Source organism: Drosophila rhopaloa, unplaced genomic scaffold (assembly GCF_018152115.1).
Source record: "Drosophila rhopaloa isolate 14029-0021.01 unplaced genomic scaffold, ASM1815211v1 contig_3, whole genome shotgun sequence".
Lineage (NCBI taxonomy): Eukaryota > Metazoa > Arthropoda > Insecta > Diptera > Drosophilidae > Drosophila > Drosophila rhopaloa.
The window spans coordinates 5,430,090-5,451,786 of record NW_025335123.1 but is presented as its reverse complement, the minus strand read 5'-3'; the positions used below and the strand labels follow the sequence as shown (position 1 = coordinate 5,451,786).

Here is a 21,697-nt window from a genome sequence, read left to right as displayed (position 1 = left end):
AGTGTTGGATAATTCCAGGATGCATACACCTGGCATTTTCGAGTACCCTTAATCCAGGTTAATAAATGTATCAAGATAAGGTCAGGCGTATTCATTTATTTTTTATTTAATATGTTGCACACTTCAGAACTATTATTAATTTGTTTTAAATTTTGGAGGTCCCATTGGTAGAGGACCAAATTTAAACAAAGTAATCAATATATAAATGGGTTATTGTAACCTTGTGTGTACTCAATTTATTTATTTTTTAAAGTTGTGCGTTAATGTTTAATAACATAATAACAAACAAATCTCGCTATTGATTTCTAACCCCATGTCCTCACTTACAGTTGTAACACGAATTTCCAGTAAACAATTTGCAATTATTTATAATTTTGGCATTATTTTAAAGTTTAAATAATCCTGCGAGTAGATTTATTTGAAAATGTGCACCATAATAAACGTTACACAAACGGAACTGGTTCCGATATATTGTCAAGAAACTTCTTCAGGTGTGGTAACACTTTTTATTGAAATAATTAAAAATTGAAAATGGCATGAGACGGTTAAAAGTTAACTTTTCATGGACCTAACAAGGAATGGCATTACAATTAGAGGTGAATCGTTGCTTTAAAATGACTTGAACAAGCAATAAACATCGGTATAAGGCATCGATAGGCGCAACGAACAATCGATGTTTGAAAAATGCGAAAAACATCGATGTTTCTCCGCCTCGGCTTAGTTGTTTACCAATTTCCAAGCTTCACGGATGCTCCGCGCATCAAGGACCCCGAAAACTTGGAGACTCGCGAACGATAAACAGTCATTAAATCCAGCCAACTCGCGATTTTCCGGTGCTTTTCGCCAAGGTGCGGAATTGTCAGTCGTTTTGCTTCCACTTTTTTTGCCAGTGATTTGCAGTGCCGAAAAGATAAAACCTGGGATGTAAATCCAGACAAGTCCAATCGCGAGTTGAAGGACCTAATTTCAGCCATGGCCCAAACAGAGGCCAAAACCACGTGCACGCGGCGCCGCCGCCAGTTTTTGTCTGATGGTCAAAATCGGCAGCAGCAGTAACAACAATATTAGCGGTTCCCCTAAAAAAGAAATATAGTGCTGTTTTGTAATACCGTTGGTTTTTTTAATCGGCTTGGATCGCGTACCGTTAATCGAGAAGTGTGGCATTAACTGAACTGTTCAAGCGATAGTGATTTTTTGCGGCGTTATCCTGGTGATCATTGGCAACAGTTGGCAGATCCTACAAATATTAAAGCCAATCATCAGGTGAGTTTTTTTCAATTTAACGGTAAGCCAATCGATTAATGTGACCAAAGCGCAGTTGCACTCAAAGCGGGGGTTATAAAAGTTACTTAAAAAATATTATTATAGTACATAAACAAATATACTTAGTCTTAAAAAATGTTAAGCCCTTCTTATTTGTGACCAATTTAAAACGCATTCGTAATTAAATTCATAAAAATATAATTGAATTATCAAATGTAATATAAAGCAGGAAGTTATTGACCACGCCTATTCCAATTGTTGGACGCAAATCAGAATTGCAATTCAATTTATACAATTTCATTTCGGGGCAAGCCCTGACTTCCAGATCAATGAATCCAATCTTCATTAATTATGCGTACCATTTGAACCTACCATTTTAAAACTCATTTAGGATAAAATGCTCTAAAACCATAGTCACTGTGACCTACAAGTTAATTTAAATTGTCGGCAGTCAATTGATTTGGTGTGATTGCTTTATGTCACCCAGTGTGACCAATGCACATTGCGATGCATTCTGCGACGACTAAACCAAACCTCAGGATATTAATTACAAACAAATTAAATTTTTTTGTTTCGCCCGCTGCCCATGCCTTAATTAAAGACGCCAAAGAGTAGCGGTAATAACCGACAACGGGAACGACGACCGAGGGGGTTTCTTTATGTCTTATTGTTGTTTTTGTACTGTGGTTGCACTTGTTGTTGCTGGCGTAATTGTGCCAGACATCGTCGCTCATTCTCACTATCGCTCAGACCACACAGATAAAGAAATGGTTTCAATTAAAAATCTTGAAATTTAATTTAAAATTGGAGAACTGTTTAAAGTAAAAAAGTTTCACATTTGTTATATTGTTGCGCATTATAATATTTTTGATAACGATTAAACTTTAATTTACAGTTTAACGGTTATTTAGTTTCGTTAAAACAATTTTTAAATTTGAAAGACCATGAAGAAAATGTCATTGTTATATTAAAAAATAATAACGATATGAAATTTAAATTTGAAAAAAATTTAATGGGTTAAGGAATTACATTTAAAGGTATTGTGGATCTTCCTTTTTATTTAGAATGCAAGCTTAAAGACAAAACAATACAGATTCCCAATTGTGTCTTGTTGTTGAAAAAAAAACTGTCTTTTAAAACTTGTTTAAATCTTGTTGTAAGCGTATTTTTCTTTATTAATTTTGATCTTATATTTTTTTGAGTGCACTCACAGCACATCCCCCTTGGGCCACCACCCCCTAAAACCGCCCGCCCACGCCGCACCGCACCGCCCCGCCACCTTGCCCACATTTTCATCTGGGTCCTTGCCTGCTTTTGTTGGCAGGAAAAATAATAAAAGCGAGGAGATGTAAGGAGGAGGCTAGATGAAAACTGTGTCGCTTTCGCCTGCGTGCGGTGACTGCAAAACTATTGCCCAAAACAAATGACTAGAAACATGCTGGTACCCCTCTTCAGACCGTCTTCCTCTTTGTTGATTTATGCCAACGGCAAAATTATGAAAAATTGTTGCAGCTAAATTTAAAAGAAATCTGAAAGTAAACACAACCAAGAAACGCACACAAGAGAGGCGAAAATAAATAAATTCGATAATTTATCCATAAATTCTGGACTCGCAGCATTTTCGGCGTCAGCAGTGGCCTTGTGTACCGTTAGTCGCAATAGTCACCCATTCCACCCCCTGCTTTGTAGCAATTAACATGTGCAAATTTCTGGCCACATAAATTTCCGTAAACTGTTTGTTGCTCCCAGCACCAAATCTCTGCGTCTGTCGGGAGAACCCATAAATTTCGGGTAACGATGGATGGGGAGTGTCCAGGAGCAGAAGATCCACAGATATAGATTGTAAATCTTGGGACACAAGCGGCAAGATAAGGCAGCGAACTTGACCCAAAAGATCAAACCTTAAAAAATGTGTGATTAGGATTTGAATTAACCATTATCCCGTCAGTTCTGACCTTGAATTTGATGTAGCAAAAATACACATAAATTCAAATGTTTTATGCGAAATTTATTCAAACTTTTCCGAAACCAAGCCAAGGTTAAAAGTTAGCTAATTCAAACCAAAGGAAGTTTAGTGTGACCGCTTTAGTGTCTGCAGTTTGACCAAAGCCCATTGTGATGCATTCAACAAGCATTTAAGCTTTAATCTGTTACAAAAACATTTCCTTGACAAGAACTTCGATAAGCCCACTATGAAAAGAGGCCCTTTTAGATTAAGCATTCGAATTTGTAATCCTTAAATCAGAATAAAATTAATAATCTTGCATAACATTGACCACCAATTTAAGTCTTGTGTAAGTACCAAAAGTCGAAAAGCCAAAATAACAAAATGGACAGGGGGAAATCGAACCGGATCAAGCACCGAAAGATCAAAGCTGACTAAAGTCTGAAGGGAGTGTAATCCCTGCCTCTGGTTGTCATTTACTGTCTAGTTTGACATCATTTAATGGTATATATAGTATTTATATATATCGAATGCGGTTTCATTCAGTGGCACTTGAAATTTTCAAGTTGCATTCAAAATTTGAGTGCGCATTTAAATACATGGCTGCGGTTTTTGCTTTGCCACCAAAACTTGGCGCCCCGAAAATACCGAGATGGAGATGGATGGATGCATGGAGTGTGTGTCAGAAAGAGAGGGGTCTTGTTTGGTAGAAAGAAAGGGGACGAGTTCAGGGGAAAGAGACAAGCGTAGAGAAGTTGAGCGTGCACCGCAGAGTCAAAGGAGGAGCTCAAAGTGGCTTACGCTTGACTGATTTAATGCATGTCAAAATGTCAAAATATATGCATGCCCAAAGAAAACCGTTACATGAATCCCTTTAACCCCTCAGCCACGCCCCTACCACCCAGCCGCCCCATTTTTCGGTCACAAATTCTCGGACTCGGAAGTCCCTTTGCCACAGTCAAAACAATTATAAATGATAAATGTCAAACAGAGATGGACAGTGGCAAAAGGAGGTAGATGACAGATGATACACTGTGAGAAAAAGATATCAGCTTCAAGTACAAGAAGGTCTTACAATTAGGTATCTAATAGATAGTTAGTTATTATAGCTCCAACAAGTGATATTTTAGTAAAGTTGTATTTCTTATTTTATTTGTAATCTGTTTAGGCAAGGACAATCACTAAATTTGATCATCTTTGAAAAGTTAGAAAAAATAAAAAAAAATAATAATTAACATTGAAATCAGGTTTCTAAATCATTCATTTTAGTTTTTTGCTTTTTCTCTTATTTTATTTATAATCTGTTCAGGCACGGACAATGACTAAATTTGATCGTCTTTGAAAAGTAAGAAAAGTGTAACAAATAATTTTAAACGTTAAAATCAGGTTTGATAGTATTACCCTTGAACTTCTAACAATTGTTTTTCGTGTTTGATAAGACAAAGGAGCAAGGGAGAGGGGGATAACGGAGCGACAGGGACAGCAACAGCGACAGCTTGCAACATTTAAATATGCAAACTTGCCAACAAACACACATAGATAACGCACACACATTAAACTTAATTTGGCGCAGCTCATTAATAAAACACAAGCGGGCAAACAAACAAACATGCACATACACTGAAGCCTAGGCAGAGCGCCATTAAAACTTTAAAGTGTTGTCGCTGGGAGAAAGCGGTAGAAAGTGGGCGGATCGGGGTGGGTGGTGGCTGACATAATTTATGCAAAATATAAACCGAGCGACAGGCAAAAACAACTTATTAAAAAATACGTACAACAAACGAGCGACAGCTATAAATAACCTGGCCAAGTAGAAGCCATGAGAGAAAGGGGCGGCCGCAGAAATATGGGGGAGTGGCAGTGGAGAACTTTTTCAAGTGGCTGCGAAACTGTAAACATTTTCCAACTGCCTTACCACAAGGATTTCCCCAGACAACAAGGCATATGCACTGTGGCAGGACTCGGGTTAAACTAACAGCCATCATATTATTTACCACATTAAAAATCATTCACGAAAGATAGTACCAAAATAAGCAGCTTAAACATTCGAATGAAATGGATTTGTTTCTTTAAAGTAAGTAACACCAGGCTTTCTCCTCGCTTTCTCTTTTTTGTATTCCAGCTTTCCTAATGCTTTTATTTAAGTCATTCAATTCGTTGTGTTATTTTTGTTTCGTATGTTCAGCTTGAAACTGATATAAGTTTTATTGGTTGGAAAACATAGAGACCCCTTTTTTGTGTGCCTTAAAATCACAGAGTCTGGCACAAAAAAAATATGTATTCAATAAATTAATCTTGGCTTATAAATTTGATGAATAAAGGGTCCCTTTTAAACCTAACAACAAAAAGGGAAACTTTTGATGGGCAAACTGTTTACCTTTGAGATTTTTTGTAAATAGAAACTATATAAAATCCATTAAAAAATGCAACAAAACCTGTTTCATGTTTACCTTCATCAATTGGCCATTGTGTGCAGTTTTGTTCTCAACAAAATAGAAAGAACATAATCCAAAGTATAAGCAGCAGATGTGTGGTGCAAACTTTGAGTTGTTTTTTGGTTACTTTATTATTCGCAAAAAGCGAATTCTATGAGCTTCGTCCTTGAAGGACATTCAGGTTTCGGCTTAGCCAATCGGTTTCGTCTGGCTCTTCGCCTTTCCTGTTTACTTCTGTTTTACGGCTGTCGCCGCCTGCGGCTCGGCCAAACAATTTTCAGTTTCATTTTCGTTTAGTGTCAAGTGGCAAGAAAAACAGCAACAACTAATGGTAATAGCCCTGCACACGACAAGCGACTAAAACTGCTGGAAATAATATCGGGCAACAAACAGTTGTCAGGCCCAGCTGCTTGTTAAGGCGGCTTTTTGCTTTTGCCTTTGCCTTTGCTTATGCTTATGCTTATGCCACCACTGCCTTTGGCCCGAACAACTGGCCCAAAGCGAAGAAAAGCGGGCCAAGAAGTGCAAAAAGGGGTGGGCAAATGGGGATGGGCCTAAGTGGCTGCCGGATAGCCTGATCTGGGTCTTGTCTCTGGATTATCTTCCCGCTTAACCCCTTGCACCCGACAGACACTGGACAGAAATGTGAAACTTCTCTCTGAAAATCTGGCCGCAAAAATCCTCTTTTTAATTATTGCCATAAATAGGTGGGCAATTTATCGAAATGCCAAATGGCTCACTATTATGGAAATCCACTTAACATTAAAAAAGAGATAAACGTGAATTTATACAAGAAACGACACAAATGGTGGCCATTATGCATTGCAAACAAAGTGTGACGAAAATAGCTCATACTTGCAAATACGAAACCATTTGTGGATTGCGGACAATTGGATAGGATCATTTAAAATTTATTGCGCGAATCCCCACACTAAAAAGATTTGCTGTTATGGATAAGTGTTTCAAATCACTTAAGAATATGTTCGAACACATATTTAAACATGATTTTCTAATTTGAATAAGTTTCTCCTTCTTTTAAACAAATTTGTACAGGAATGGCAATCTCTTGTAACATTTCATTTATTTTAAGCCGTGAAATTTGCAGTTATGAAAACTGATTGAATATTATTTAATGGAGGTAGGAGAGATTTTCTTTCAGTGTTGGCCCGTGTTTGTTTCATCCAATATTGCTTGCTGCGGGCCAGAAAACTTGGCTGTTTCAGTTTGATTCCGATTGTTGGTGTTGTGTGCCGGACTGGAACTAGTTTGCTTAGCTAAGCTAAGCTAAGCACTTCCTCTTCCCGGGCTGATTTATATACACAAACACCAATATAAACACAAAAGCACACACACACTCGCACGCTCCGAAAGCGGGACACATTTACACATTTACACATTTCCAGTGCTGCTCAAACTGAAAGTGTGCACATAAATTAAGGTAAGGGCGCCACTTGCATGTGTGTGTGGAAATCGAGCGATTTCTTAACCTTATTTTTCTTAACTCCTTACGAACACTAAGCACAGAAAAAAATACGGGATTTTAAGTCAAAAGCAATATATGTACATATGTAGTCATTCTTGCAATAATCTGTCATCCACATTGTATAGATTATCTTTAAGCTCTTATTTTTACTTAAAAATCCTTTAAGTTCAATTAAAACAAATTAGTAGCTGATTTTACAAAGGATTAGCCACTAACATTTTTTTTTGTTGATTTGTTTTTGAGTGATTTAATTAATTGTTTAATGTTAAAAGACTAAACTGAACTTTAACTTAATCCAAAGAAGTCATCACACTTCTAAATTCCTAAAAAAAAATTTTTTAAATTGAATTAACATTTTAAGGAATGCTCGAATATAAATAATGTGATTTTAAGATTTTATTGTCCATACATTCAATTTGTAACCATGATTTCTGTTTACAATTCAAGCTAGCACTTAACCCTTTCATAATTCTTAATCTTATTGGAAGAAACTCTTTTTTTTCTGTGCTACCCACTTGAGAGATGCCTTTTGATGGCAGTTCGGGATATTGAATGCAGATCATCCGTATTTTCAAGCAAAGCAATCTTGCAAATTGCACATGCACAACCTTAACTTAACTCACACAATCATGGCTGCCGTTAACCGTTACCTATTTTGAACAAACACAGTCGAGCACACAGTGCGTATGATTAATTTAAATGCATGGCCATTTGCATAGCCTCCAATGAGATGCAATTGCGTGGCGGAGAGAATAATAGATTAAACTTAGACAATGCTCTTCGTTTATGCTCTAGAAATGCTATTTAAGCTATATTCATTAAGTAGATTGTCATAGGTTCCATTATATAATACAAGAGTAATAGATAGCACAAGATTTTAATAATTTTTGGATAGTGCTCAAAAGTTATTTAAAACAAGAAAGGAAAGCTAACTTCGGGCGGAGCCGAAGTTGAAATACCCTTGCAGAATATTCTGCAAATTATATTCTCCAAAATTATTCATATGATGCATTCTTAATACTCATAAAAAATCCCAACTTCCTAACTTTAAAAACACCAAAGTTATGGCATTTCCGATCAATCAGTTATATAGCAGCTATAGGATATAGTCGGCCGATCCTTATGAAATTTGGTACGTCGTATTGATTGGCCAAATATAAAACCCATAGAAAGTCCCAACTTCCTAACTTAACAAACAGCAGAGTTATGGCATTTCCGATTAATCAGTTATATGGCAGCTATAGGATATAGTCGGCCGATCCTGGTCGTTCCGACTTATATACTGCGTGCAAAGGAAAGAAGGGTGTGTGCAAAGTTTGAATTCGATATCTTTAAAACTGAGAGACTAGTTCGCGTAGAAACAGACAGACGGACAGACGGACAGACGGACATGGCTATATCAACTCAGGAGGTGATCCTGATCAAGAATATATATACTTTATAGGGTCGGAGATGTCTCCTTCACTGCGTTGCACACTTTTGACAAAAATTATAATACCCTCTGCAAGGGTATAAAAACAAACATCTGTTAAAGGGCTTGAATATAATTAAGCTTATTGATTTGATTTTCTACAACGTTGCCTTTCTTTTTGATCGTTATTCAAGGACCAATATAAATAAAATAATAAAACGTGCGTATGTTTCAGTTGCTCTCTCTTAATAGTCCTTGCTATATCCAATTCAATCATTAGCTTATAAAATAGATGAAGTAATAAAATCTAAATAGCGCTTGTTCTAGTGTCTCAGGACATGCCACTTGGGGTTTTTATGGCCTTTTCTAATTAAGTTAAGCTCACATAACAATTTGGAGCACGAAATAGTTTGCCGGAGCTCAAATGCCAGGCAAACATTTTCATAAGACGCCCGATGATCCCTCCCGTTTGAGTGTGTGTGCTTAAACGTCTTGCGAGGACTTCTACTATTTGCTTAAGGCACACTCGAAATCAATTAAATGCATAGTTTCGAGTTGCAGTTCCCCACTTTTTGGCCAAAAAGAATGCTGCATTTTAATGCGCCGCGCTCGAATTCATTAGCGTCTGCAGTCGGAGTGTCTGTCTGTTTGTCTGTCAGTCGTTCCAAATACTTTCGTCTGGCAGCTTGAAGTGTTTAGCTTATTGAAAACTTTTCATTTGGCCCGGCGTGCTCACGTTTAGCGGAAAGTTGCCGCCCAGCCGCCAACAGGCTGACAAACTGAACAAACTGAACCAACTGAACTGGCGGCTGTCGCGCTAATCAGCCAACGAATGCAACTCCACAAACTACAGGCACTGGAAAAAAAGATAAGTCTTTTTTTGGTTAAAAAGTAAAGAAATATAAAAATAAGCAATGAAAAAAATTGTTTTGTTTTTGCCGAAACCCGGGATTGAACCGGGGACCTTTAGATCTTCAGTCTAACGCTCTCCCAACTGAGCTATTTCGGCACTTGTTAACTTTCTCCGCAAAATCATGTGATTAAATGTATACCATTTGAGATAAGAGTTTTTATTCGATAGACTCTTAAGTTCATTGTCATTATTTTTACTCATATCAGTAAATGGAATCTTTTTAGTTATTACTTAAATTTATCAGTGTTTGTATACATTTATTTGCAGAGAATCTGTTTCGGAGATGCTGATAATAACAATTCTCTTAATCAATTGTTCAAGATTCAGCCATTATACTATATTTAATTTCAGTTTGAAGTCTTGAAAGTCATTTCCTGATTCACATCTGAATAAAATACTTTATTTTTAGCATTATAAAGCAGAAACTTTCAGATAAAAGTAAGGGTGCAATTTGAAAAATTCATCTCGACATTAGCGATCCGTTTTTAATTTTTCTGAGTGCTCATCTGGCTGCAGGTTCAGCTTTCGGCTTTGCCATCTGCATCTGCATTCTAGCTTCAGTTGAGCGGCGGGCAAAGTTTGCCTGAATTATGTAGCGCGACGGTAATTTGAGGCAAACTTTTGACGCTCAAATAGTTTTGGACACAACGCTAACGCTTCAAGTTCGCAGTAGGGATCGGGCCAAAAGGCAGGGGCGTAGAAAGGGGGCGGGGCGGGGCGGGTCGGCTGACTTAGGGGCGTTAGCTGGCAAATGGAAAAACTCGTTGGCGGAGCGGGTGCGTGACTAACAATGTGAATGTCAAAGTATTTGCACTTGATTACTAACTTTGTAGTATGCATATTTATCGAAGAATGTGAAGAAAATGCTTTAGCAATTTATCTACATTAGTGTACTAGTTTTTACACCAAAGCAAAGTTTGTTAAAAACTATTTAAGTTGAGTGAATACGCTTTGTAAAGTTTAATTTGCTCGCTAAGAGTGTAATTTGCAGTGTTTATAGTTATAATAAAGGGAATAACTATATTATATAAAAATATTGAATTGAGTTGCCGCAATAAGTGACTCTTTTAATCTAAGCATCTCATGCCATATCCTTTAGTTAATCAATAGTCTTTTTGGGGTCCCATTCAAAGCTATCAATCGCTTAGGAAACTTTTTGTCGAGTAATTGCCCTCGTTGTGACCCAAATAATCGTTACCGATAATAACCAAACATTGATTTATCCCAAGTTTTTTGTGTACGCCATTGTCTGCCTAGTGCGACTTCTTAGCATCGCTCTCAACGTAACATTTGACCCGACCCAACCCACAGAGCCCGGTGACCCCGACCAAAAAGAACCCCGTCAGAGATCCACAGACAAAGCCATTAAAAACGCCATCAATGCGACCCAAAGGCAAAGCGGGTAACGCATGAGAGTGCGCTTAGAAAAAATATAGTATGATCCGGTATTGGCTATTGAATATTATTGAAATGAGATTTCATTTTATTCTGACTCAGCAGAAATGCATTTGTACAAACATCAACTAATTTAAGCTTATTATTTATTGGAAGGTCACACTGTGCCCTGCAATGTAATTTTATAGTTCTACGGTCACACTGTATGGATTATTAATCTTGTTACTGATGATCTGTATACATTATTTATACAGTACATACAATTATAGATTATTTTTTCTGGCTTTTACTTCGCAGTGTATTGAACGCTGAAATGTTGAGAATAATCCAAAACGGAATATCCAATATGGCATACCGAAAATACCCGAAAGCAAAACCAATTCCAATTCAAAAACAAATCCATTGTAAATGCGCTTGTCGTCGGTGAACGGTTTTCTCCTTTATTTCTTTTTTTTTTTGGGTTTGGTGGTGTAGTGTGGGTGGGCGTTTGGCATAATAATAACCGCTAACTTGTCACCTTGCCACCTTGCCGCCGTCCGCACTTTTATTACGACCGGACCGAGAACTCGTAAAAAAGGACCTCAGACAAAAAATTACGTGTATCCTTTTTCTAATCGCAAATGCGTGCCCAGGATGGCGAAACGGAGTGGGAAATGGAGTGGGAGTGGGGTTTTTAGGTTTTAGCCGACCATACAGCGAACTATTACTTTTATTTCCTCGGTGGATAGCAATTGGTTTGCCTTAGCTTCAGCTCCAGCCTTCGGTCCCTGTCACTTTGTGGCCCAGTCCCATTGTGGCTTAGTATTCTGGCCGGGGTTTCCGAATGGGGAGCTGTGCGGTTTTGTGTCGCATACAAAGTGATAACGAAATAAATAAATAATAAATTTCGTTTTTATTTCAACGCAGTGTCTCGCACGATTTTTAGCAAATTTTCCCCGGCACCGCCCACATAAATAAATAGCTGTGTGAAAAGACTGAGACTGGTGAAAAAAAAGGTTCTGTCATGAAGTTTGTCGCTTGGTTAGTTGGGAATATGGGACCTGGTCGCCAACAACGATATGGTCAAAATGTAATAACGCTCGAGTATATACACAATATATATATGTATATATATATTTAATATGTCCGTCGAAGGCACCGAGCAGTGCATAAATTTTCGGGAATTTTGAGTAGGGACAGGAAAAAGTCAGAGTCCGGAGTCCGGAGTCCGGAGTCAAGTGCTGATTCAGTCGCCTGAGTTATGGGCCACTATGGCACCCAGAAATTGTCTTTGGCTGCGGACCGAATGAATGTTATGTTTATTCAGCAAGTGGCTGGCATGCAGAACCCTCGAAACGAATGAGACCCGTATTTATGAGTACTAAACAAATAAAGGAGTTACACTGGAAGGCCCCGGCCATTCATAACGCTGGAATAGCTCATTTGGAAGTCGTTGCTTTGAATGATTAGACCACCCACCCCCCATTCGCTGTTTCCTTTTTATAAAAATGCGAAGGTCAGAGAATATTGCAAAAAAAAAAACTGATGGAGCTGGGCAATTATTCAAGGGTGTTGCTCATTTAAATTAATGTTATTTTTTAACCGAGTTCTTGCCTAAGAAGTTCATTTTAAAGCCAACTAAATTTTGTTTAATAATTTCTTAAATAAAAGTTTATTAAAAAGCCAGAGGGGTATTTTAAACTTATACTTTAGGCAAATAAATAATAATGATTAAAAGTAACTATTATTGGCTTAACAATACTTAATTTTCCAATTTTTTTACAATTATTTTTGTCTGGTTATTGAGTTAGATAAACAAATATGCTTTTATATTTGTGTAAGTTTTTTAATTTGGCTAATGCAATATTCAATAAGAATGTTTGGCTTCCTTAAGCTTCTCTGCAACTGAGTTATTTTTCAATGATTAATGCACAATAATTCCTGCAGAATGGCCAACAGTTGTGGATTTATGAGGATGAAAGCCCGACATTTCTGTCACTAAATGGAGGTGTACTGAATATGCATTCACAACGAACCCCATTCAGTTGGATGCGAACCGCAGATTTTCAGGGCGGAGCGTCAAACGAATGCCAGGCAAAAACTCGATGGCAGCTGACCAACACAAGAGGGGCAAAAAAAAAAAAGGTGGGGGGATAAAGGGTTAATGGTGGGTAAACACTGAGCGAAAACCTGGTCGAGGAATGGGGGGACACTACAGTGCATATCCCCTGGCTGCTGGATAACTTTGTCATGTTGTCACATAGCAGCAAATCCCAATGCCTGTCTGCTGTTCCCTTTGCCAGTTGGTCTACCAGCCACGCCCCCTTTGAGCCACCCTTAAGGCCAACCCCCCCCCCTTCCGCTCCCCATTCCCCTCCCTTTGGAGCCTCAAATGAGGTCTGTGGAATGAACATCAGCGAAATCATTTGGCGAGCCACAAAATCGCATCAAAATATTGCGTATGTGCGTGCCGAGCCAGCAAGACTTTTCCCCTGTGTGTGTGTGTGTATTGTGTATGTGCCTACTCCCTTTGTGCGTGTGCGTGAGTGTGGGCTTATATGGGCGGTTGTGGGCGTGGCAGAACTACCGAGCTGGGAGTAATCATGTATCGCTATTCTAAACACACTGAAGAGCTCCAAATGAGCCGAGATTTGTCCCCGCCAATAAAATGTGAGGCATATCGACTGAGAGTTTCACTAAAGATATATATTTAAAAGTAAAGATCAAAGTCAGATTAATGGTAACTTATAAAGCTTCTAGAACTTCAGTTCAATAAAAAACCCATTCAACTAATCTAATTAATTTAAAAATAAACAAACTCGCATTAATAAATTTGTTACTTATGAAAATTCCCGTAAGATGTTAGTACTTGTTAAATATTTTGGGTATTTTTAACTTATTTACAAATTAGTTGTACCTAATTGTATTGATAATTATATAATCTATTTTATAACAAAAATATAACATATATTATATAGATATTTAAAGTTAATTTGCATTCGAACTATAGCCACATTTTATCCCCTTGACTTGTGTATATTAGTTGTCTCTTAGAGTCACATTTTCCAGTTAAGTGTCGTAACATTTTTTGATTTAGTTTTACGCGACATATGCCGCCGCTTATTCCCTACATTTTACACCGGCTTTTCCCCCAGATTTTCCGCCGCCTTTCCGCTTTCATTTTGCTTATTGTGAGAGGCACCTGTTTCGACTTTATTTAGGCCATTATTTTCTATACTGTCAATACTTTTGTACTCAACGCCACCTCCACCTCCACTTCCATCGCCCCGCCAACTCTGCTCATCAGTTTTGTCTGGTAATTTGCATTTAAATTTGCGAATGTTTTGCCTTTTTCTCGTTTTTCTCCTGCCAAACAAAAGGCAGTGAACACAAAATCCGTGGACTGTCGGTGGAGGGGATTTTGTGGGCTGATGGTGATATAGGAGTACGGATAGGACAAGGATTCCTTTATTTGGAGGGCTGGGGAGGGGGCGTGTTATCAGAGCGAGTTGACAACTTTGCAATGCGTTTCGTTTCGCTTAGATTTGTTTAATATTTGGCCGCAGGCCGTCGATTTCTGGAGAACCCAACTCAAAAAAAAAAAAAAAAGAAACAGAAACAAAATAAACTACAACAAAGTTGAGAACAGCAGCGAGAAATGGGCGAAAGTCTGACCACGCCCTCGTCCTTGGCGGCGCCTTTCACCGGCTTTGATGTTTGTGTTGTGTTTTTCGTGGCCAAAGCGGAAAAAAGAGCGGAAAGAAAAAGTGCGAACTTGGCTCGAATTTGGCGTAGAACTTGGGCGGTGGAAAATCGGTGGAAAATAAAGAAAAAGGCCAGGCCACTGCCAAATATTAAATAACCTTTCGGTTATTGGCTTAGTCATGGAGTATTCTTCCATTTTCGGCAGAAATACCTCCCCGAAATCCTGTCATTCCATGTTCTTCGTTACCATTTCGTTTTATTGCCACAAATTTGGTTTGATAAGCCATGGGCGAACTTTTTACAATGGACAGTTTTTGGGCCATTTCGCATTCCAAGAACCTTTTGGTTTTTTTTTCTCTTTATTTTGGGTAACCCTCTTATTGGATCGACCTTTAGTAAAACTTTTGCCCAAACCCCGCCAACCCGCAAAAATTTGACATAAAAGCTCATTAACGTGATATAAATTAGATTTTGGGTGTTAGTGCAGAACATCGTTGGATACACTTGGCAACACTTGGCGGCCTGGTTAATGGTGGAAAGTGGGTGGCAACCCTGCTCGTTAAAAGTAGTAGTTTTTTAAGGACCCCTCAAAACTTTGGTGGTGGTCGTGGGTAAAGGTTCCTATTATGTTTTATTGCCATTGATTATGGGTCGGTCCTCAGCTTTTTTGGGGGAAAAAGGTAATTGTAGCATCATGTGATGATTATCCACTTCAGCTTGAGCAATCGCCCATTCCCCTCGATTTCTGGCTGCCACTTTCGCTTAATGCCTTTAAAATCACCTCGGAATAAGCTTCACTCAACGGAGGGGGAATTTTGGCCATGGTTAACACTCCCTCTCATCTTGTTCGCACCGCGCTTTCCACTCTCCCACACTGAGAGAAAATTGATCTGGTTTTATAAATAATAGAGGCTTAAAAGATCCTTAAGTTTCCTGCTTAATTTGGGAGTACAGCTTGACATTGACTATACTTAACTTTATTATTTACCTTTACTTAGCTTGTATATTTCAGTAATATAAATATTTATTGTTTCCATAAAAATAAATACATATTCTAAGATAAAACTTCGAGCTAAAAGTAAGTTTTTAAGTTCGCTAGGGATGTTCCTATATTGTACATTTCAATCGTTTTAAAAATCATCACACTTAAATAATAATTTAATGGTTTGCTTAATTTTATTTCAGACAAAATCGGTAAAGCTTGTGAAGAGCTCATAAAAGCTAGCTTCAGGTAAACAAATTATTGACAATTGAAACATTTTTATAATCAAGCTAATAACAGCTTGAAAAATCTTTAAAGAATTCTTTAAATTTTACAATAAAAATGGTGAATGTTTTTATTTTACAAATTAATAATACACCTGTTTTGCGATGTGTTAAAAGCGATAGAGGTAATTTTTCTTGGGCAACTAAATTGATTTCCCTTTTGGGCTATCAATCTTAATTCTCAGTGTAGAGCGAAGCGTCTCTTATTGTTTTCGACTTGGCCCTTTCTAGTCGAGTCGTCTCTTTTATTGAGCTGCTGCCCGGGAAAATCGCAAATAGCCATAAACGTGTACATCAGACTTTGCTTTGGTTCGCTTGGCACCAGCTGCCAGTACCAGTGGGCCATCCCCCCCCTCCTCAAAATAGCTCTCTATAGAGGACCCTTTCACCCACGACCGTGGCTCATACTTGAACGCATTGTTGTTATAGCCATCTAATATTGGATTTGTTATTGTTACTTCTTCGTTTGCCCTTTGTTTTGTCTTTGCCCATTTATGTTTTTTATTTTTTATTATATATGCACAAACAGTATTCATACAGCAGAATTGGATAGGTTTGATGCCCACGGCCCACGACTCGTGCTTGTTGTTTCAGGCGCCCCAAACTCTTATATTATTTATTTATTTATTTTTATTTTATTTTCTACGTATTTTATTTTCACTGGCTGATGGTGCTGCTTTGCTTTGCTTTTGGGCATGGGTTCGGGTGCGGGCTTCCGACCGCTGCTAAGCCCGAGATTTATGTACTAGAAGCACGTTGAAATGCAAACGCGGGCAATGGAAATAAAATAAAATACATTTTATTATTTATATTTGTCGTGACTTCGATTTATTATACGGCCATTGCCGTATAGAAAGTCTAGTTGGATGCTCAGATAAACTCCGGGGATCAGACACGGGGCATATGTCTTACCTAAACCCCCAGTGTCTGTGTTTGGTGAACCCATATTTTCATTTTATAATATATATATTGGTGTTATATATTCATTGCATTGCTTGGGGGAGCAAATGTTGATACTGTCCGTTTAAACTGCAAAAAGAAATAGGAGTCTTTTTATGGATGTTTTTGCAGGAGTGGATGGCCTTGAATACGCTAAATTGGCTTATCTAAGAAGTTTCTTGAGACAATTTGAATGGGCGTTTTCAGCTATCTTATTTCAATTTTTATGTTACGTATACGCAACATTGAGTTTTTAGTGAGCCCAAGCACTGTAATATTTTGTTACATTTTATAATTAGTCTTTATTTACTTTTAACCTTTTTTTATTTTAAACTAAAAAATTATGATTAGTTTTTGGTTTTATTCTCTGTTTGTTTGGATAAAAATATTTTTTTTCAGTTTCATTAAAACAGCGCGCAGAAAGTAGGCAACGCTTTTTTCGTAATGAAATTACGTATACGCACTGTTCATATGGGAAATATATGTACATTTGCAGTGTTCGTGTTGCTTGGTCCCTTATTGAACTAAAATATAAAAAAGTCTTTTAATAAAGTAAATGTTATATATTTGCTGCATATTTTGTACTGAACCAAATCAATTTGAATAAAAAGTAGGCAACAGTTTTTCATAGCTACTAAATTACGTATTCGCACTGTTAGTATTGGAATTTTAAATATAATTTATTAGCTTGGTCTTGTTTTATATTTAAAACAAATTTTTTGGTAGCAACTTTGCTTAATTGATTTAAGTGAAAACATAATTATTTTCGAAAAAAATACATCGAATAAAACAAAGTGTATATTTTGAATAGACAAAAAGACAGCAACTCGAACAATAGTTTCTTTGTTGATAATAAATATAGCAATGGTAATAAAACGTATTTTTGCTTTTCGTTTTGGTGATATTTTTAGATTCATTGTGCTTTCTTTTTATGTTATGGATAGGTTGAATACAAATGCGTTTAACATTTTTCTTGACTTTCTTGTTGAATACTTTTCATGTCCAAAAATGGCAGTGGGGGAAAATGATTTTTTTGTGAAGTGCAGATCTTTTTTTTTCGTCCCCACGCCAATTTCTAAGTACTCAAAGTTGGGAAGGGACTCTCTCCCGATTCAATTAGAATGCCAAAAATCATGTCCTCAGCCATTATAATTACTTCCGTCCATTTTCGGCCACTTCCACTCCACAAGTCTAAGCTCATTAGCAGGACAAAAAACTTTGTCCGATGCTTCTCCAGCTGACCGAAACAGACACGGTATGGAATGGAATGGAATCGGCCAAAAGTGCCAGGGAAGTGGAACAAAACTCGAATGCTAATGACAAAAATAACGAGATTAGGACGGGGGTGAGGGAAAAAAACAAATTGGGAAAGAGGGAGCGGTAAGCTGAAACCCAAATTGAAGCAAATCAACAAATTAGCCTTGTCAAACTGCGTGGCAAAATCGCGGGCGAAATGGTTGGGTGGCTGGAATGACCCCAAGTGGAATGCCATTGCCTGCCAGCTCCAGTCAATCTGTCAATATTTACTCATTTCATTTAGTCATTTTCAATTTATAACCATTCAATGGAATTCGCCTCTCACCCCCTGTCACGCATCAATCGCTGTCTTAGCCTCCTTTTTCCGTTTTCCTCATTTTGCGTCCCCGCACGCACTACAATCCTCGTCCCTCGTCCTTCGTCCTTTTTGGCGTTAATTTCCCAGCTACTTATGCAGAGAGGAAAATGCCTCCGGCCAGGACATCCATCAGTCAGTCGGCGGGGGAGTGGGAAAATCGGCTGGGGGACGTGCTGATGATTCCCCGGGGCAGGATATGTCTTGGAAGAGTGTATCTGCCTCGCTGAGTGCGGCACTTCGCATTTCCTATGCGAACTGATCGGCCTGCGAAGATAACCCTGTGAAAATTCCCATATTGGTATCCCATGTAAGTGGCTATTTTTTAAAAACGCTTGCTGAAGATTGCTGTCGTATATCTTCATAAATCGATTGAGGGGGTTTCAAAAAGCCTACGCTTGAATAATTTATTGCCATTTAATCAATAAAATATATAGTATTAATAAAATACCCAATGCAAAAATATTAAGGTACAACTTTTATTTAATAATTAAAATTAAATTTATAAAAGTACCTCAAAAACTGAAAATCATAACAGTTCTAAAATCAAAAAAAGAAATTATAACTAACCCTTTATAATATTATTTCATAGGATTAATGTCTCGCGTTTTTTCTCAAAACTCTCACATAAAGGGAACCCTTTATTCGTTGTGATTTGATTCCCATTTATTTGCAACGATTTCTTGGGCCCAGAACCCATTTTAGTTTTGGCCAACAGACGACAGCCACATTTTTAATAGCCGCCGCTTGTGTTGAGGCACACCAAAAAGTTGTAAATTTTTGTAAGTGGCTCCCGTCCCGTCAGAACCCGGCCAACTTGAGGCGTTTCAATTGTTTTGAAGATTCCCATCCAGTCATCCTTGTATCTATTTAATGTTACTGTTTTGTCTGAGACTCTTGGCTGCGGCGCTCAATTAACGCTTTTGGTTTATGGGCAAAGAACTTGCGTGGAAATGGGATGGGAGTAGATTAGGTTTGGCTGGTGTCGGCCAACAATTAGAGGCACTCGACCCAATGATGCCAACTCAGCTCAGTCATCATAACGGTAGCTCAGAGCCAATTTCCCCCTTTTTTAACAGCCTTCACCCCCCCGAAATGGCTTCATTTCAGCCCGAGGCAACAACAATAAGTGAAATTTTCACAAGCTTTAGTTGTTTGTTCCTCGCTCCCTAACTGCTTTATATATATGTATATATATGTTATATCTCTGACTTTTTTCTCTCCCTTTTCGAAAGGGGAACTGGTTTGTGGGGATAGCGCTGGAAAAAGTTTTCCACTTTACACAGCGAAGAAGACGCAACTTTGTAAGACCTCCGGTCGTTCCAAACTTCCCCCGAAGCCCTGAGAATTACTGGTCGTTATATACGTATATATAGTGGAAATCTATTTTCGAATGCCAGTCAGTCGGTGGGCGGGATGGGTTGACTGAGTTGGTTGGGATTTTGGGGTGGCTTGTGCAAAAAGTATTTTTCATTACATTTTCCAACATTTCAACTGCGCCTTGCCACCCACTCCCCCTTTTGCGAAAGCAAACCGACGTCGACTTAATTTATAATTACGATAATTTGCGCATTACGTTTTCTTTTGTTGGCCTGGTTCGTCGTGGTCCTCCGCGTTCCGAGGTCCTTGAGGAGGTTTTCCAGGAGGCAAACTTTTGTCGGTTAGTTGGGACTGTGACTTAGGGCCTGATTGGACTGTCTCACTCTTCCCCTCTCTCTCTCTCTCTCTCTGTCTCTGTCTCGCTATCTCTACATTTCCCTCCGCCATTCACCGATCCCCCTGGTTATCTATCCCCATCTTTTCGCCCCCATTTTCCGTTGTCCTTGCGGCTTATCAATAATGTTGATTTCACTCTGTGTCGCATAATTGAATTCTGAAGTTGTTAAGTCACAGCACAGCCAAATTTACGCGGTGGGAATAGGCCAGCCCCCCAGTCGCCCAACCCCCAACCCCCCTGCCACTCTCGAGGGTCCAAGGCTGTTCGTTTGCTGATTGAAAATTTGCCAATTAGAAATAATGAAGCGTGTGACATTAAATGCAAGACAAGCAGCAAATCGGGCCAAGTCCCCAGACCTCACCTCCCCTCCCCTCCCCCCAAAAAAAAATCTCTCAATTTCCCCCTGGGATCACAAGCGGATAGCTCGTTAGAGCTATATACTATATATAGATGTATATGTATGTACCTTGTAATATAGTATTTTTCACTGGTTCAGCCTGCCAATGGCGATAACAAATTTTTGCTTAGAAAGGAAGGAGGAAGCTCTTAAAATCTCATTGCCGCACGCACACACACACTGACACACACACACACACACACACATAGTCGTTAGGCACGGATATCGAAAATTTTCATGTCTTCCTTTAGTTTGTCTTAGTTGGTGAGTTCTCCTCGCAGACGAGAGCAGCCATCATTAGACTCCCCGGGCAAGAAATCCCGTCAATCGAGTCCTCTTTCCGACTTGCCACCCCAAAACACCCCACCCCCCCCACCCAAAAAAGAAAAAACACCTCCATTTTTCCGGAAATTTATAGTCTCCTTTGGGGAGTGGGGGTGGTATGGTAGGCAAATGCGCATTAGCCAAGTTCCTTGGGCACAGAGCTTCAACTTGCTGCACTTTGGTTCCCAACCAGCTGCATACATATTTCTTTTAAGTAGCTCATTATTTTACCTTTTTTTGCCAATAAATATGCCGATGACAGGGGTTAAGGTGCAGCAGTCTGAACCACACAGGTGATTGGTGAAGTGCTCTTTTGGCTCTGGTTAAAAAAAAAAACCCTTATAAGAGTGTCAACAGAGAAAAATCAGACAGGTCTTCAGTTTTCCCCAAAAAGGGACCTAAAGTCCTTTGTGGTTCGCAAAGAATTTTAGATTTTTGCGCTTGGGCGCACTAAGTCCTGGAATTGATTAGTATAATTATAATTGTATTACCATTAATTAAGCCTGCTAGACTTAAGCCTCTTAAATTGTAATTTAAATTATGCGACAAGCTCTGAAAATTACCAGTTTTCTTTTGAATAAATTTACATAAATTTGTCCAAGTATTTTAATAAATGTACATAAATTTGTCTAGGTAATATAAATATTTACAAACATTATTTGTATATATCTGTATATAAAGAATCTTTTAAAGCAGGAATAGCTTACATTTGTAATCTAATTTCAAATAGATTTATAAGAGCTGAGGACTACAACTTTCGCGACAGGTTTTAAGACATAAAATCACCGGCTTTAAGTGCGGAATATTTCTAGGCGGCATTAAGTACAACCTCAACGTCATCGGCGCTCTTATCCTCAACATCATTATCATCATCATGACGGCCAAAAGTCAGCGCTGGAATTAAATTAGAGCC

General features: G+C 38.4%; 1 protein-coding gene and 1 non-coding gene across 2 annotated transcripts in view; one reads left to right on the top strand and one right to left on the bottom strand.

Annotated features, from left to right (window-relative positions):
• Window positions 1–739: 739 nt before the first annotated feature.
• The window catches only part of LOC108047762, a 61,439-nt gene continuing 40,481 nt past the window's right edge, over window positions 740–21,697 (top strand). Inside the window, 2 exon segments of the mRNA XM_017128109.2 lie at window positions 740–1,263; window positions 15,715–15,760. The gene's annotated coding sequence lies outside the window, so the exon portion shown is untranslated.
• Trnaf-gaa lies at window positions 9,474–9,546 on the bottom strand. The gene has a single exon. It is a non-coding gene; the product is annotated as a tRNA-Phe (tRNA).